Source organism: Thrips palmi, unplaced genomic scaffold (assembly GCF_012932325.1).
Source record: "Thrips palmi isolate BJ-2018 unplaced genomic scaffold, TpBJ-2018v1 HiC_scaffold_12, whole genome shotgun sequence".
NCBI lineage: Eukaryota > Metazoa > Arthropoda > Insecta > Thysanoptera > Thripidae > Thrips > Thrips palmi.
This window is the reverse complement of record NW_023144623.1, coordinates 1,376,337-1,390,415: the sequence shown is the minus strand read 5'-3', so window position 1 is coordinate 1,390,415 and position 14,079 is coordinate 1,376,337. Positions and strand designations below refer to the sequence as shown.

General features: G+C 43.6%; 1 protein-coding gene across 4 annotated transcripts in view; it reads right to left on the bottom strand.

Moving 5' to 3' along the window:
- Window positions 1-14,079, bottom strand: part of LOC117640573 — a 63,091-nt gene that overhangs the window by 10,798 nt on the left and 38,214 nt on the right. The window lies entirely within an intron of this gene.

Here is a 14,079-nt window from a genome sequence, read left to right as displayed (position 1 = left end):
GGGCTGGCAGGCCGGCTGGCTAGCAGGCCGGTGGGCGGGCAGGGGGCGAAGCGTCATGACCGGCGCGGCGACACGCTCCCATCCCCTAACAGCCTGTCCCAGGCGGCCGATCAGCTGTTTTTGGTCTTTTTTAACATATTCGACACCGCCTCTCTCGCTCCCCCAGCGCCCCCCCGGGCCCGGGCAGGGGTGGGGACCTTTCTTATACCCAGTGACATTTTTGGTCTGCGTAAGTTATGACCTCGGGCCCGTGGGCTCTCGTAATAGTCGATAAACGGTGAAAAAGTGGAAAAAATTGAGTGATTTTCGCCCAAAAAAAATTCAGTTTTTCAAGTCTTGGCACATTAGAGGGGTGACCCACGCCCCCTCGTGGCTCAGAGTGTCGATTTTTATGCTACTGAAGACAACTCAACGGTCACCTACCTTGGCCGACGACGTGGAGGCTGTCCGGGAGCCTTAACACAGTAAAAACATGAAAAACACCGCTTTTTTGCATAAAACGGCCGGTAGGGTCATCAAAGCTTTGTCTGATCGCAAAACCGAGGACAGATCTGAAATCAGCATTAAAAAACGCAACTTTTGAGTGCTATTCCGTTGTCAAAATCGAAAAGTCGCAAATGTCGACGGCCCCTATGTTTACTGGATTCACGTCACACACTCAACATCTTATGATCGTTTTTATACGTATTACGATGGTTTTTCATCGTAAGGTACGCATAAATTTGAACATACATAATATGCTTAATTTTCCATCGTATTACGCATGAATTTCATCGTATTACGCATGTATATCAACGTATTACGCATGAATTTCATCGTATTATGCATGAATTTTATTGTAGTACGTATGTTCTTATTTCAACGTATGTTACGATGGCCCTTTCATCATAAGAATCTGAGGGTGCACCCCGCGAAAGGTGATGAGTAAATCTGCGAAGGAACCTGTTTCTAACTGTGCTCTTACCCCGTGCCAACTGTAGCCGTAAACAACGCTCCCCTCATTGGCCACAAGCTGCTGCCAAAAAATGTTCCCTCCTGGAAAAGGGGGCATTATTTGCGCCACTTCGAGGAGGAGTTGGCATCCCTGTGCATTATCGAGTTGATTCTGCATTACGAAGGAGCCCCACGAAAGCGTGAATCACTCCGGAAAAGAAGACGAGACGCACAATGTTAACTTGAGAAAAGTGCACCTACTGGGAAAAGATGAATAAACCTAGGCTGTGCTAGCGGACACAACTTCCTCTGACGTAGAGCAAAGCCATCTCATGTTTACTGGATTCACGTCACCCCGCGAAAGGTGATGAGTAAATCTGCGAAGGAACCTGTTTCTAAACTGTGCTCTTACCCCGTGCCAACTGTAGCCGTAAACAACGCTCCCCTCATTGGCCACAAGCTGCTGCCAAAAAATGTTCCCTCCTGGAAAAGGGGGCATTATTTGCGCCACTTCGATGAGGAGTTGGCATCCCTGTGCATTATCGAGTTGATTCTGCATTACGAAGGAGCCCCACGAAAGCGTGAATCACTCCGGAAAAGAAGACGAGACGCACAATGTTAACTTGAGAAAAGTGCACCTACTGGGAAAAGATGAATAAACCTAGGCTGTGCTAGCGGACACAACTTCACCACGAAGCCTCGGTTTTTAATATTTGTACCATGCATATCGACCAAAAGTTGCAGTTTTGTTTTAAAATGGCATCGAATTATGATGCGCGTGCATTCGGACAAATCTGTCGGTAGCGTTCGTGAAAACCCGGTTGAAAAACTAATTCTATTTAGGAAAAATGCCAAAAATCGTCAAATATTTGAATTTGTTAGCCAAAGCGACCACACACTTGTAAAGTTGTCTTACAGGTGGACAGAATAGGGTGCCGTGAGATGCTTTTCGATGCCGTTTCAAGAATAGACTATTCTAGTCGTGGCTGAGTGAAGAACAAGAAGAATCACAAAAGTGTACTTTTTTGCACTTTTACTTCAAATGCTTAACACTGTTAAAAATAGTTGTTTTAAAACAACAACACAGTTACCAACCTCGACAACGCTGTTGTTTGTGAACAAGTTTGCTTGTTTTGAAACGACGAATTCGTTGCTAATTATTTTAATGACTTATGCTGTTTCAATACAATATTTTGCTGCGTACAAACAACCCTGACAATCTAAGAAGTGGTTACTGCGGGGTAACCGGGACTCTACTAGGTCTGTGACCTAATCGGCAATAAAAATTGATGCAAATAAGGCTGTCAATCGGTTTACAAACATCTTGTGGACTAACAACGCAACTCGTTAGTAAACAACAAAAGTCATTTGAAAACAACTTTGATCGCTAAGAAAATTAGCAACATATTTACTTCTAAATTACAACATAATTTTTAACAGTGAAGTCCCCTTGCTTGGTAGAAGTTAATTCACATATTTTCTAGTAAATGCAACATATTTCATCAAATATATTCACTTTAAATGCCCTAAATAGCGTCTTTTGTGATTCTTCTTGTTCTTCACTCAGCCACGACTAGAATAGTCTATTGGCTCGTAGGATCCGTTGGAATACCCCACTTAAATGCGCGAAATCACTTAAAAAATCCCCCTTGCGGAAGTTTGAACCGCGGCAGGCAGAATTTTCTAGCACAATCAAATTAAACCCGCTATCGCGTTGAGCACTTCTCGTTCACTGGTCATACCTTGAAAAAGGTTGCCTGAGGTAAGCAAGGAGCGCTGCAGGCCAAGGCAGAAGTTAAGGACAGGCGTGGATTGCAAAAAACTGGCGCACCATTGAAAGCCTGTTACGACAGTGCACTGTCTAGCGAATACCTAATGAAAGAGTCACCACCATCGCCCTTTCTTTGGCTAACGCACGCACCGTTGCCCAAGTTTGGGTGACGAGCCCGTGGTGACCAAATTTTGGGCAGACATAAAATCGTCGCCCAAATTTGGGTTACGCCGTCGGTGACGCCGTAGGCTCCCCGATGACGGTCTCCCGGGGCCACCACGATGACCCAATGTGGCGTTTAGGCCCCCGGTCATCGTGGTGGCCCCGGAAGGACGCCATCGGGAAGCTCACAGCGTCGCCGACGGCGTTACCCAAATTTGGGCGACTAAAGGCCTGTAACCCAATTTCGGCTGATGAATTTTTTGTCACTAAAATTAAGTTAGGCGTGGTGGATCGTCGAAACTGGCGCAGCATCGTGAAGCCTGTTACGACAAGGCACGGTCTGGCATGCACCTACACTGTGGCAAAAAGCTACGGAAAATTCTGTAAACAGCTTGTGGTAATTCTCCGTAGGCCCCTTATCAATATTCTCCGTAGGCTCTTACAGTATTTTCTGTAGGACCGCACAGTATTCTCCGTAGGACCGCACAGTGATCTCCGTAGGACTATACAGTCTTCGAGGTCCTACGGAGAAGACTGTGCGGATTTACAGAGAATACTGTGCGGCCCTACGGAGAATACTGTAAGAGCCTACGGAGAATCCTGGCAAAAAAATTAACAGGATTTTTCGTACCTTTTTGCCACAGGGTACCTTGTTAACACGTTATCAAAAAGTTGCACCTTTCACCAAGTTTTCAAGTAGTTTTTTTTGTTAGTGCGACTAGATAAATTGATATTGAACGATGAGTTTTTGCGTATGGTTAGCCAAGGACATACAACATTGCCAAATCTCGCCTCGATACACTGTCTGAAAAATGAACGGTGCCGTGCATACTTTAACTTGCAAAGGGTCATTCCATATAAGATTTACACGGACCTGGGTGACCTTTGACGATTTCGACCAAATTTGGCACGAAGGTAGCACTAGTGGTCAGGAACATGCCCACAAATTTTTAGGTCGATATGTCAAGTGGTTTCGTCAGAATCGGCATTTTAATTTTTAACTCTTAAAAATCTTGTAATTTCTTCAAATTGGCTCAACAAGGCTATTTTTTGTCCGATTTTTATGCGGTATTCTGACGTAAAATGCGACGAGGAATCCGAATCTGCCCTCATATTTGGTCTAGCGTGATTACCAGGGGAGTAAATTGCGAAAAACATGAAAATGAAGCCATATTTCACGAGCCTGCGTACCCTAATAGAAAATCCAAATCTGCACTTCCGACCAAGCTAAATTGTAGTTCAGTTTATGGGCTTTCCATATCTGTATTCAAAAATAGTGGGTGTGGCCCTCCCTTAGGAGCTGCCCTTGCAAAAAGGAAAATATATGGAAAATATGTGTCAATATATGACTCCATATATGTTTCATGCATTGTCAATATAATTGTATCTTGCTCAATATATTGCAAATTATCTTGCGCAATACGTGGTTTATATATGGGGGTATATGTTGGTGCCCGTTAATATATACTGCATGTATTTCCCCATATAATATTATCTTCGCGAGATATATGTTTCAATATCTGACACGGTCCCCATCTTGGGCTGGGGCAGGGTGAGGGTAGAGACCCTCCCGTCAGAGATGCGCAAGCCAGCGCTTGGTAGTCCCGTGTAGTCAAAGGCACCCTGAGTCAGGCTAGCGGGCGACCGCCGTATACCTGCTGTGCCGCACCAGATGCTGACCTGCGTAGCCTCGCGCGGGGCGAATTCGGGCTTCCCGCTCCGCATGGGACTACCAGTCGTCTGTGATTGGCTGAGAGGGCCCCCCTTTGCGCATCTCTGACGGGAGGGTCTCTAGGTGAGGGCAGACTTTTCAACTAACTTTTCTTAAAATCTTGGCACTGGCTGTTGAAAGGCGGCTATATTTCTCAACATGACTTTATATTGTAAAATATATTGACGCCATATATTGAGCAGGGGAAAGGTTCTTTTCCATGCGTTTAAGTCTCCAAGAAATTTTGAGAAATCATGTTTTACAAGTGAACTGGAACAGTTCGGAAATTTTAAACGTCTTTTTTGGGCGTAGCGCGAAAAGTTCTTCAAGGTGACCACGGCAGGATCACAGTTGGATGTCCTCGCAAGGCGAAGTTTACATTCTTTTATAGTAGTAAAGGAAGTCTCTGAGTCGTCAGACTCCATGGTGTATTCACACTATATATGGCCACATATAGAGCAATGTATGAAATTTATATATTTGCCACATATTTTTTATATCGGAAAAGTATCTTGCTAAATTATCTTTTCCAATTATGACGTCAATACATGTTGGGCCATATATTTTGTCCATATAGTGCCCATATATTTTCCATTTTGCAAGGGTGTAGGCCCCAATAAACAACTCTGCACTCAAATTTTAGCTACGCAAAATACACATTTTTGAGCTTTATAGCTAAGGGTGATGAGCTACACGCATGCCGCTTATACCATTCGAAAGGGAATTTTAAGACGAATCTAACGGTGCCAATATGAGCCCGATCGGGTAAGTGGGTGCCAAACTTCGCAAAAATGCCTCTAAAACTGAAAATTTGCACTACAAGTTTTTCCAATTAAGAAAATAAGTAAACGGCAGCATTTTAACTTGTCAAATGTGTACTCATTTACTCGAAATTTCATAAGCTTTCGATTGGTATATAGAAAAAGTTGGGTTTCGGCCTCTAAACACAAGAATTCTCAATTTTACTGAACCTGTGCGCGCGAATCGGCTGAGACGCCCCGTGGAGGTAGGCAGCCACTCTGGCGCGCAGTCTTCCGTCTCTCTTGGGATGTCTAGCTGTACCCGTGCTATCCCTCGCCCTACCCCGCCCCACTCCCGCAACCTGCCCTGATGGAATTGGCCAAAATAGGTGTCAATCCACTCAGGATGACCCCCTGAGTGGCTCTGCAATTTTTTTTAGCAACTCCAAACCGTTCAGATTCTATAGCGATTTGAAACTTTTGTCAACTTTGAATGTCGCATTCCTTGGCCACTTGGCGTGTGTAATGAGAAAGGGACCAACCAGGTTTCATTGGCTTACCTATAGATTATGGTATCCATATAAGTAATAAAATTAGGAAAAAGATGAAAAACTTGGAAATATTTAAAAGAAAAATGATTAAAACTTCACAAAAATAGAGCTTGCAAAAGTAGGTGGTCCTTCGATATTGGTGATTCTGGGTTCAGAGCTCACCTGGGTAATTCCACGCCAGACCATCGCACCCCCCGAAATCGACGGTGATGGAATTGGCCAATATAGGTGTCAATCCCTGTCAACATTTAATGTCCATGTCTCGACCGGGATACTCCCGAGAATATTCCCCTGGTCTTCCAGGCGGGACACTCACACCTAAGAGCACAGCTGCATATTCTAGGGAGGTCCGTGCCGGGATACTCCTGGCGTTATCCTGGTGGGGACTTCCTCAGAACATCAACAGCCCGGACGATGTCCACTCTAAAAAATAATATATAGGATTTTGTTACGATCTTGATACAAAATTCTGTAACACGTCAGTCGAATACAAAAATTTGTATCCTTGATCCTAAATTCTGTATCACGTCAAGAATGTTACGAATTTACGAATCAGTGCTTCAAAATTCTAAGACTGATACAAAATTCTGTACTTTTCGTTTCAATATTCACAATCAGTGATATAGTTCCACGTAAAAATGCGATCTTTATGCAAATAACTGTAACTGATACAGAAAACCATAACATATCGTTACAAGTTTACATATCGTCTGATGCAAAAATTAATAACGCAAATTTAAAGTCAAATTACGAGCTTAATTTTAAGATGACAGTTGATCGGGCGAAAAGTCCTAACGTGGGGGATGGTACTTCAGAAGCTTCGGGCCAGGAACTCTAACCGCCGCGCCGCAGGGCTCGTTTCCCACCACTACCTGGGCATGCAGCGTGCCCGCTCGGTGTCATCGACAGTCTGAGGCGTGCCTCCTCACACGGCGCCGTGGCGCAAGCGGTAGCATGCCGAGCTGGCAATCCGAGGGACCGGGGTTCGGTTCCGGAGAACGCAGTTCGGTTTCTCCGGGTGTTCGGGAGTACAGGAGCGACGGAGCGAATGTGTAGGAATGAACCATCGTTGAGGTTCCAATTTTGTTTATAAAACGACAAATTTTTCTGATTTTTGCATTGCAGAATTCTGTAACCGGGAAACAGTTTACCGTAACGCGTGATACAAAATTTTGTATCAGTGCTGATACAAAATTCTGTAACATTTGTAGTGGAAATTACTGCGTAACCATGTTACAGAGTTTTGTATTGAAATTTTTTTGAGTGCCCACTAGTCTCCCGCTCAGGACCATCCCGGTATAGTCCCGGTTCGCACCTCTTCCGCATGTCCTGAGAACATTCTCACGTGCACCGTTCTGTGATTCATCCGGACTGCATGTCCCCGGGATGTCAGATCAGAACATTCGGACGACTTTGACTTTTTCAAGTCCCTAGAAAACCCCCTGAACATTTTAAGCAACGCACACATTGCACAAAATGAGGTTGTATTACCCCAAAGTCGGGTGAGATGAGTTTCCCTTAGTTTCTATCCAAATTGCGTTAACTGATGTTTGGTTGAAATGCATATGCTCACCCTGCTTCGCGGAAATTTAATTTTGCTCACCCAAAATTAGGATTTAAAAATATTTTCACCATGTCAATTACCCTTTGTTCGAAAATTCGGACCCATAGCTTTCAATTTCAGCGCTTGCGCTGTCCTTCTCGCCGACGATGCATCAGCGCATACTGCACCCATATTTTTATTTAGGCCCTTTCAAATACCTGCCGGTGCGCATGTGACGCTCATTAGCGTCGCGAAAATTTCAAGTCCGTCCTCTGAGAAATGAGCCATCTACAGCGGTAGAGGTGCCGCCGGAACCGCCGGACTCTGAGTCCAGGCGACCCCGGCCGGCCAGCCCCGCCCTCTCCCCCCTCCACTTCGGGCTGCGGGTGGCGCGGCGGGCAGCCTCCGGAGTCACCTGCGGCGCGGCGGCAGGGTCTCGCAGAGCTCATCCATGGCGCAGTTGGCAGCGCAACGGGCTCATAACATGAAGGATCGGGGTTCGAATCTCGGACAAAGAAAGCGAATTGGTTGGGACGGTGGGAAGGAGGTTGGACGAAATGAACGATGACATAGTCGAGATTTGATTTTGACCTCATTTGCCCCGGGCTGCGATGGTCCCAACCAAGGGGGTATTCACTCTGGTAATAGTCGGTTGTCCGCTATGTAATTGATCCGTAATAGTTTTGTAATGTAATTGGTAATAAGGGCAGCAAGGAGGAAAAATAAGTGGCAATTTCGTTTCTTTTTAGACCATTGTTGCCTTTGGAACTTTTTGAAAAGTTTTTCGGTTCTGATAGAGTAACATAAAGCATACAAAACCTGCACCCAATAAAAGGGACGCATCGCCGCATTCTTATAAAAATTAAAATAGCCCGAAATGTCCAAAAAAGCTTGTTTTACGCTTAAAATTTCAGCTCTGTAATGAAAAGTGTATTAGGTGTAATTGGTGTAATACTTCCGGAAAGGTAATAGTCGGTTGACCATTTTCGAGAGTGAATACCCCCTTGGTCCCAACCATCTCCCCAAAGCATGTACCAGAGAGTACTCCTGAGGATATTCCCAGGACTATGGCAAAACATACATTCACTACTCCTGAGCATGTGCCAGGAATGTCGTCCGGGGAGTATCCTGTGTCCCAATCAGAATATTCCAAGGACATCTTCAGAATGTTGAAATGTTGACTGGGAATCCACTCAGTATGACCCCTTGAGTCACCCTGCAAAATTTTTTGGTCCAACTCCAAACCGTTCAGATTTTACAGCGATTTGAAATTTTTGTCAACTTTGAATGTCGCAACTTTTGTCCACAGAGCATCTGTGGTCAGATAGTGACCAGCCAGGTTTCATTGTCTTCACAAAAGACTACTCTATCCATAAGAAAAATTTATTTTTGAAAAAGTTGAAAAACTTGGAAAATATTAAGAAAAATCAATGAAAATTTCACAAAAATGGATGCATCAAAAAAAGCTGGTCCTTCGATTTTGACGATACTTGTTTCAAAAGTCACTTATCCTTAGTCGAACAAGCCCACAAAATTTCAACTCCGGCCCAGCTTCCTAACTATGGATCGGTCCACATTTTTTACTTTTGGGGCTAAATTTGGTATCGAAACTTGAACGGCATGAACCAAGAGTGCATGTTTTCACTTCTAAGATCACTTCTGAGCTTGGGATTGACCCCCAAACATCAATTCAAATCAGACATTCCAGGTCCAGAGACATATTTTTGTATGTTTTAACTTCAACGTTGAGATTTTGGGTTAACGAGTAAAATTATGCTTGCGCAGACCATTTCCACCATACGAAATAACCTTTTCAGTCTGACTATTCCCCTTACTTCATTTTACTAACCTGATGAAGAATTCAACACATTAGCCAATTGATTTTGTCAGTCCTTTATCAGGAGAAACTCCCTGACTGATAAAGGAGCCCACATATCATGGCCCACACCACAATAAACAAGGAAATCTTAATATTTGAGACAAAAGTTGTCCTGATCACTACACTTCACTTTTCGAATCGTCTGCTTGCACTGCGCCAATCCCAGGTATGAGAAATTGATAGTGCAGTACAGAAAGTTTCTCATACCTGGGAGATTTGGGTATTTTGCTTCATTTTGGCCCCTTTTTTCAACTTTGGAGGCCGATATCTCCAAAAGTATTGGTCATAGATCAATTCCGAGGGCACCAAGGTGTTCCTTATTTAATTTTGCACCAGAAAACAAATTTTCATCCACCTGGCTCAAAATTTACGTCTCATATAAAAAATACCCAAAATACCCAGTTTTTTTTTTTTTCAGAAATAAAAACAAAGTTACCTATTACTCGGCCAAGAAGGCTTCGACCGACCTAATATTTTATTTTTGGACATCTACTTAGGTAAGCAATCTGCCAAGCCATCAAGCGCGGAAATCGAAAGGGGTCACTGTAAGGACCTGTCCTTATTAAATAAATCTACTCATAAAGATTTATCTACGTACCCGATACATATCTGCAAGGTTAGGAGGCCCAGCACCCGGCGAGTTCAATACCAACTTGACGATCAGAAACTGTGAAATATGACCTGAGAATGGCATGATGTTATTGTATGCGAGGGCTGTCAGTAAGTCAAGCGTCACTGGGGTTGAACCAGGTCGAAGTTACGCCAGAACATAACGAAAATTTAGAGGTGATGTCAGCAGGTATACAGTCCCACCAGGTATAATCCCACCAGGTATAATTCCCAACAGATATACACTATTTTATTTTATTTTTCTATACGCGGATTCCCAGCAAGTATAAATCCCACCAGATATACACGTATTAATATTAGATTTTTTTGTGTCTCAGCAAGTACAATTCCCACCAGGTATACATCCCAATAGGTATAATTCTCACCAGGAATACATTAGAAGAAAAACAACCAAATGACTGATTACAATGGGGCATGATGACAGCTTCGACTCGAGCGCATTCCCTGCAGGAATTGCACTCCCAATGAAACTGCCTTCGCTAGCGGGTGGGTGATTCCGTGCGTAGGGGCCGTTTTAGCCACCTTAGAAAGTCACATAATCAATCTTGCTTGTTCGGCCGGGTACGCAACTCGCGTTTCAATCGTTATTCAAGTTGCGCTACTGTATACAGGGGCAGGAGCAACACTAGGTTCGTCCAATGTTTGTCTGTTTGCAGACGTCTTCTAAAGGAAAACGAATAAAGGTCCAACAGACGTTGCAAATTCGGCCATTAGATGAGAAGAAAATCTACCTGGGGCTTCGCGACTTTAGAAACAGAGAGGCGCTGTTCAACTAGCGTGCCGTGCAAATTAATTCCAAAGAAGGTAAATAAAATGGGTGTATATCTGCTGGGATTTATACTTGTTGGGAATCCGTGTAAATAACATTAAAATTAAATGGTGTATATCTGGTGGGAATTATACCTGGTGGGAATTATACCTGTTGGGATTATACCTGTTGGGATTATACCTGGTGGGACTGTATACCTGCTGGGGTAACCCCAAAATTTACACTGTTAAAAATTATGTTGTAATTTAGAAGTAAATATGTTGCTAATTTTCTTAGCGATCAAAGTTGTTTTCAAATGACTTTTGTTGTTTACTAACGAGTTGCGTTGTTAGTCCACAAGATGTTTGTAAACCGATTGACAGCCTTATTTGCATCAATTTTTATTGCCGATTAGGTCACAGACCTAGTAGAGTCCCGGTTACCCCGCAGTAACCACTTCTTAGATTGTCAGGGTTGTTTGTACGCAGCAAAATATTGTATTGAAACAGCATAAGTCATTAAAATAATTAGCAACGAATTCGTCGTTTCAAAACAAGCAAACTTGTTCACAAACAACAGCGTTGTCGAGGTTGGTAACTGTGTTGTTGTTTTAAAACAACTATTTTTAACAGTGTAGGACCTCTCTCGGTGTCCGATCGTGTCCGATGTTTTCCTTTGGGTATGTTGGCCGGGTGAGCAGTTGGTAGAGACCTAGGCCTCTAAGCAGTTGGGTACTGACGTCACAGACATGAGGGGTATTCAGGCAACCCGCACGACACTTGCACAGCGCCTTCTCAACACGTCAGTTCGCCCCCTTTGACTTGGGGCGAGTGACTTGGATTCTTCAAACTTGGATTTGCTTCTTTCTTGAAACGTCGCACAGCATGCAGCGGTAAATCTCCGCTTCCTCGACTGCCTTTTTCGGGTACGCCGCTGTACGACAGATCGCTAGGGTCGTTTAGAACCTCTTGAATAATGTCATCCATAAAACTTTCTTCTTCTGTTTCCTGGGGCTCTTGATGCAGAACTTGCTGGTCGTCATCCACAGCAGGAGGTGTCCCCATGACTTGCAGAAGGGCCGCAACTGCTTCATCGTCCTGTTGCTGCTGTAGCCGTTTTGCTTCAAGAAAATCCTCCGCACTCGCCATTTTCACGAACTCACTGTTCACGAAACACAAAGATAATGAAATAACACGCCCGCACTGTGCACTGCCTGCACGTCAAGTGACCTCCGTCCAGAGAAGCAGTTGCAGCCAGGCTTGCCAGACACGGACGACCCGAGAGCGCCCGGGTAAGGCGCCTTCGCACAGTGCGGCCAAAAGGCGAAAAGTGCGACATGGCTCTTTCTGCGGTTTTTTCGATTTATAAGGACAAGGGATGATGGTTCATGGTGGGAAAAGTGGTTTCCGATCATAGCCTGGTCATATAGGGGTCAAAAACTGTAAAAAAAACGCCAAAAATGCCCCAAAACGCCTCAAATTCCACCATTTTTTACTCGTTTTTTGGCTCTTACATCCACAATTTTGGGAATCCGAACTTTTCTTTGCAGATTCTGAAAGCTAAGAATGAGAACTACAAGTTTGTTCAAGGGGTCGACACTGTAGCGAGATCGGCTATTCGAGATATTTGGCTTCGAATATTTTTACATTTAATCATTTCCACTAAAAATGCCAGATTTTACTCGTCTTTTGGCTTTTACAAGAGCAACTTTGTGAATCCGAACTTTTTCTTGACATATTCTGAAAGCTGAGAATGAGAGCTACAAATTTGCTTACGGGGCCCACACTGTAGCAAGATCGGCTGTTCAAGATATTTTGCCTCAAAGATTTTTATAATTCATCTTTTCCACCAAATTGTCAGTTTTGCGCGCCCCTGCGCGTTGATGCGAGTTTTTTTTGGACCTTGGTTCCAACCATTCGTTGAAAAGGTCCCGTTATGACCTACTCGATTCAGGAATGAAGCAGATGATTGTAAAATCAGCTGGCTTTGACTCTCGATCGCAGCCAACAGTTTTGCAAAAGGACGTAAACCAAAGCAAGTGCAAATGCAGCAATAGCACATAGCAGTTAGTTGTAGCGAGAAGTACGTAGCAGTTGTGGCAGAGGCAGTGGCATCGGATACCCAACCCAACAGCCATAGCAGCGCTGAGCAGCCGCCTCGGTCCTCAGCCCCAACCCGCCCATACTCTTCTACACAGGCGGAGGCTGTCCCGGCGTCTACAGATTTTGCGGTTTTGCGCCTCTAGCGGTTGAACGATCAATTTTACATTTACACAACCTTTATATTGTTTTAATCGTATCCTCCCGTTCTTTGCTTTGCACCATTCAAATTTTCAAAATTCAAAATATTAAAATTGGTTGTCGTATTAGCATGGCTTCTGGTGCTTCATGTGCTTCAAGCACAATGTGGGATTAAACTTGATAGGGCGGCTGGTCAAGCGTTGCATATAAGAAACTTGTTCGCACAGAACCTTCAATTGTAAAATCAGAATTAACATTTTCGTCCATCAAACCATGCACGTGTTAAGGGGGGACATCACTCCAAAAACAGTGCTTTTGTAAAAACGTCATAAAAACTAAACGGAAAGAGATAAATTGTTCATATTTTAACAGATAAAGTACAAAACAACACAAAGTCAATCCGCCAGGGCAGTATAGCGCTTTCGTTGAAAACACATTTTTGAGTGTTAGGTTAGACCATTTCGCACTGTTGCAGCGCTGGACGCCAAACGGTTTGACGTAGAACAACGAAATTTGGTGACAGCCTTCCTGAGATGTCTGGCTATGGTGGGTACCTCAATCACATTTAAAAAATCATTTTAAGTTGTATTTGTTACATACCAAAAAAAATTGTTCAATTTTTTTGGTCAAAATTGTTCAATTTTAAACGTTAAAAAAATAATAAAAATTGACCAATGCAAATTATTTTGCTACCCACCATAGCGGCTTGTTGTAGGAGCTTCCATGCTAAATCTCCCCGCTGTAGCTCAAAAACTGCGCCCTAGAGGCCTGCAACCGTTTGCAATTTCATGTTCCGAGAAAAACGCGATCAAAGTTGGGGAAACTGGGCTTTTCCCCTATGCATGTCTGCGGCCCATAACCTCCTAAAACTGCAATTTTTTGAATTTCGGAATGCGGTTTACGCCATTCGACGCAGAAAAGAATAATCTTTAATATTAACAAATAAAAAAAAGTTGCAATTTTTGATCATTTTGGAGTGATGTCCCCCCTTAATCATGAATTGCGATACACTAAAATTAACATACTCGTCAGTATCATCTGCTTTCACGTTAGCGTTAACGTTTTTTTATTCCTGAATCGGGTAGGTCATGATGAGACCTTTTCAACGAATGGTCGGAACCAAGGTCAAAAAACTCGCATCAACACGCAGGGGCGCGCAAAACTGACAATT